We start from the raw sequence: 5386 nt of genomic DNA on the forward strand, positions 1-5386 counted from the left end.
TTAAATATTTTTACTTAGGATTTTTTTTAACTTAGAAAAATTCTTTTAAAAATATTAATATTTTCTAAGTCTTTAACCCTTAGATTTTTTTTTTCTTGAAACCCCATTTTTTGTGATCAAAGGGGGAGAAGAATTAGTATAATCCTAGGGGGAATTTTCGAAATTTAATTTTGTTGCACATTATTGCAATAACTTGTTTTAATTTTATGTCTAGTTTTGACCCTAGCTTAACTTGGGTTGATCACACCAAAAAGGGGGAGATTGTTGGAACCCCAAGGTTGTTTTGGTGTGATAAACAAGTTAAGTTAGGTCCTGCGTTGTTTCTAACCTTGTGTCTAAGTGTGCAGTAACTTAGGAGCACAGGTAGTCGAGCGGAAGACGCAGCTAGCGAGAAGGACGACACGCTGTGCGTCCGAGGGACGAGGCGCTGCGGAAGAGTACACCGACGGACGAGAAGGAAGCGAGCGATGGTTCCGAGAGACGAAAGTCGGAGCGGAAGATTGCTCGGGGAGCAAGAGAGGTAGCTAGCGAGAAGGTTGACGACCGAGGGACGAAGACTGTGGATGAGTACGCTGGCGGACGAGAAGGAAACACGCGGCAATTCCGAGGGACGAGAAGCCGGAAGGAAGCACGCTCGAGAAGATCGGAAGTTGGGTTCGGGTTAGACCTTTTCCGGATTGTCGAGATCACCCAAGCGAGCGGATCCGGAGCGGAAGAACCGGACCGAGGCGGGACTGAACCAGAGAAGAGGTCCCGCACGAAAAAGTCAACATTTGTTGACTTTGGGCTCCGGGGCGCCCGGAGCAGTCCGGGGCGCCCGGACCCTGAATATTGACCAGATCAAGCTTTGACTCGATCTGAACGTTGGAGGATAAAATGTATCCCCCCCAGGGCACCCGGAACCCTTCCAGGCGCCCCGACCAAGGCTATAAATATAGCCTTGGTCCAGAAGCTTAAAATTCAACTGAGAACTCAAGCATTCTTTCTACACTTGTACGCTTTTCTGTTTTAAACTTCTGTTGTGCGCGTCATTGCTGTAAAATGCTTCTCCGCCTGAAGGAGATAGTAGTGCTACGCTTTCTTGGATTAACAACCTTCCCGGTTGTAACCAAGTAAATCTTGGTGTACCTTTTACTTTTCTACTTTTATTTATTTCTCTTATTGTATGCAAGTGTCAGTCTAAGAGTTCGAGAAGGGTTGGTTTGTTTTTGAGTTTTACAGGCTATCCAACCCCCCTTCTAGCCGGCCGCAACGATCCTACAATATAACCCAGCCGCATGTGGCTGACGTATTTTGCATGTATGTGAGGTTCAGATTGTCACCGGTAGAGGGGAGGTGCTGCTGAAATTTTTCGGGAGGGACTTCCCCGGAGCGTGACAAGCACATTTGTGCTTGTTCGACCTTTGCTCGGTCATTCATATACTAGAAGCTTTATAAGGCTAAGTGCCTCTAAACTTTATCGGGCTTTGCCTGTCTGAGCGCATACAAGCGCGTTTGTGCTTGTTCAACCTTCGCTTAATCATTCATATACTAGAAGCTTTATAAGGCCGAGTGCCTCTAAGCTCGGTCGGGCTTTGCCCATTCGAGCGCATACAAGCACATTTGTGCTTATTCGACCTTCACTCGAAAATTCATATACTAGAAGCTTTATAAGGCCGAGTGCCTCTAAGCTCGGTTAGGCTTTGCCCATTCGAGCGCATACAAGCACGTTTGTGCTTGTTCGGCCTTCACTCGAAAATTCATATACTAGAAGCTTTATAAGGCCGAGCGCCTCTAAGCTCGGTCGGGCTTTGCCCATCCAAGTGCATACAAGCACATTTGTGCTTCTTTGGCCTTCGCTCGGTCATTCATATACTAGAAGCTCTATAAGGCTGAGTGCCTCTAAACTCGGTCGGGCTTTGCCCATTTGAGCGCATACAAGCACGATTGTGCTTATTTGACCTTCGCTCAGTCATTTATATACTAGAAGCTTTATAAGGACGAGCATCTCTAAGCTTAGCCGGGCTTATCCAGTTTTCGATTTCCCATTCACCTCTTTTTTGCTGATGTTAGTAGATATTCTATTATGGTTGACTTTGTTGTTGTTTCTCGCTTACTTGACTTCCTTCTATCTCCTTGCCTATTTAACCATTTCTTCCTTCCCCATCAAATAGAGGATAGTTTATTTAAATTTTAATCATGCCCTAAAGCTATTCTATACACTAGAACCCCCCCCCCCCCCCCCAAAGAGAGTGGAGGGACAGATTCTTCTTCATACGCCTTCCCTTTCCTTTGCCATATCCAGTAACTTGACAGTGGAACCTTCATCCTCTTCCCCATTTAGGCGATATTTTTACAAACCTTATTCTTCACTCTTCTATGGGAAAATTAAAGGGTACGAAGTTTAACCTACTTGCATTGATCATAGAAGATTTATTATTTGCTTTTGGTCTTAGTCCAACCGACACAAAATTAGACGTCTCCTTTCGTAAGTTTGCTTATAAATATTTATTTGCCACTTTCAGATCATTCCTAACATGAGTTTTTGACTCTTGTTTTTCTAGCTGATGTGCGTAGATCATATGATCATTTATACATGTTTTGATGCGCATTCACTTATTTTATTCACGTATATTCTATGCATGTTCACCTCTCTTAACATATATTCAGCATAAATATGTTAGAGTGTATACTAAAAGTCTAGCTTTTTGTATAAACATTTAAGAATCACATTGGTCAAATTATCTACATTTACTGCTAAGTGTAGTTGTTCAATTAATTTATATTGTAGATAACATGGTGTGTGGTGTCACACATAGAAGATCGTGTTATCGGTTCTTTGTAAATTATAAACAGTAGCTCGCGACTAAGATGGAAAGGAACAAACCATTGGAATAGTCGTAGTGTAATTAGGTATTAGTTTATCTTGACTAATAAATTACACTAAGTACACTCCAAGTGTATTGAGTAGGACCATTTAAGGTAAGTTCTTTTTATATTGATTTAATAAAAGAACAAGATCTTAGTTATTATGGAAGTGAGTGCTCTTAATCCTAATATAATAACAAGCACATATATTTAGTATTTATTTCTTTGACTTATCAATGGGTGAGATTTAGCTCGATAAATTAATAAGCCCGATAAGTTGGAAAATGATATTACTTATAGTGTGTGTTGTTGATTATAGAAGGAAACTGTGTCCTAGTAATCTAGGTTGAGAATGTCCCCAAGAGGAGCTCATAAGGATTATCATGTTAAACCCTGCAGGTGGACTTAGTCTGACATGATGATGAGGTTGAGTGGTACTACTCTTGGACTAAGATATTAATTAAGTGAGTTGTCAATAACTTATTTAATTAATGGGCATTCGACATCTTAAACATAGGGAGACTAATACACTCATAATAAGAAGGAGCCCAAAACATAATTTGGGATTGGTACGGTAGTTCAATAATAATTCTTTAGTGGTATGAATTATTATTGATGAAATTTAGTTGAGTGTTCGGGGCGAACACAGGAAGCTTAATTTCATCGGGAGACCAAAACCAATTTCTCCTCTCGGTCTCTATCGTAGTCTCTTGTATATAGAGATTTATACTCACCCATAACCACCTTCTTACCCACCTTAAAGTGGCCGGCCAAGCCTAGCTTAGAGCCCAAGCTAGGGTCGGCCAAACCAAGGTGTGAGGTGGACGACCGTAGCTTGAGTCCAAGCTTGGTGTGGCCGGCCAAAATTAATTAAAAGGATTTTATTTTTTAAAATTTTTCTTATGTGGATTCCATGGTTTTAAAAGAGAGTTTAAAATTTAAATCTTTCCTTTTATAGCTTTCTACAAAGGATTAAGAAAAGATTTGATATCTTTCCTTATTTATAGATTGATAGGAAGATTTTAATTTTGATAAAACTTTCCTTTTTTGTAACCATGTTCATGGTTTTAAAAGAGAGTTTCAAATTTAAATCTTTCCTTTTATAGCTTTCTACAAAGGATTAATAAAAGATTTGATATCTTTCCTTATTTGTAGATTAATAGGAAGATTTTAATTTTGATAAAATTTTCCTTTTTTGTAACCATGTTCATGATTTTAAAAGAGAGTTTTAAAATTAAATATTTCTTTTTATAAGTTTCTACAAAAGATTAAGAAAAGCTTTGATATCTTTCCTTATTTGTAGATTGAAAGGAGATTTTAATTTTAGAGAAAACTTTCCTTTTTGAAAATCATCCACATGTTTAAAAGAAAGATTTTAATTTATAAAATTTTCTTTTATAAACCACCATGAAGGGAAAAAGTATTAGAGAAATTTTTTATAAATTTACGGAAACAAATTAGTAAGTTTTAATTCTTGTGTGAATTAAACTTTCCTTGTTGGAGCTTATAGGTGGCCGACCATGTTAATAATGAAAAGGAAATTGTTTTTAATTAAATAAATTTTATTTTTCATGGCAAAGGAATTAAGGAAGTTTTTATTTAAATTTCCTTATTTGCTAAGACAAAGGATTATAAAAGAGAGGGTAGAGGTGCCTTCAAAAAAGACGACTCTATTATATTTCTTCCTCTCTTTTCCTCCTTGGTGGTGGCCAACCCTATTATTTTTCCCTCTTCCTTTTCTTTCTTCTTCATTGGCCGAACCTCATCATCTCTTGGAGCTTGAAGGTGTCTGGGTTCTAGCTTGGAGAAGAAGGAGAGAAAGGAAGCTTCCCTTTGGAGCTTGGTGGTGGTGGCCGAACCTCATCTATTCTTGGAGTACTTGTGGTGGCCGAACCTTGCAAGGAGAAGAAGGCTTTGGGTGGTTCTCATCTCGATAGATCGTTGCCCACACAACGTCCGGGATAAGAAGAGGAATACAGTAGAAGATCAAGAGGTCGTTGCATACAAAGGAAGGTATAACTAGTAATTATTTCCCGCATCATACTAGTTTTCCTTTTGTATGAATTCCAAACACAAGAGGCATTAGATTCTAGTTTTTCGAATTGTAATTCGAGTTTGTGTTTTTCTTTGTTTGTCGAATTTGTGATTCGATTGTTCTTTTTTGTTAAACGTAGAGTTATATAAGGAAATTAAATATTAGCTTTCCTTAAAAGGCTTTGTCTAGGAGGTGGTGGATGCTCTCATACCCAAGAAGGCCATGTGCCTCGCCATGCAGTCCTGGAAGCCAATTTTAGAAATTAATATTTAATTGAATTTATAACATAGGTTGATTTGGATCAATAGTGTTAAGTTCCACTTGCGATCCAAGTCTAAACCATTAAGAACAGATAAGTTAAATTTGGAATCAATAATGTTAAGTTCCATTTGAAATTCCTAATTTAACTTCTAAAGAACACAATAGGTTGTTTAGGAAAATGTTCGACACTTGTACAAAATTTTTGTACAGTGGAACCGGTATGATCCTCCTAGGACCAACCAA

Source organism: Zingiber officinale, chromosome 1A, assembly GCF_018446385.1.
Source record: "Zingiber officinale cultivar Zhangliang chromosome 1A, Zo_v1.1, whole genome shotgun sequence".
Taxonomy (NCBI): domain Eukaryota; kingdom Viridiplantae; phylum Streptophyta; class Magnoliopsida; order Zingiberales; family Zingiberaceae; genus Zingiber; species Zingiber officinale.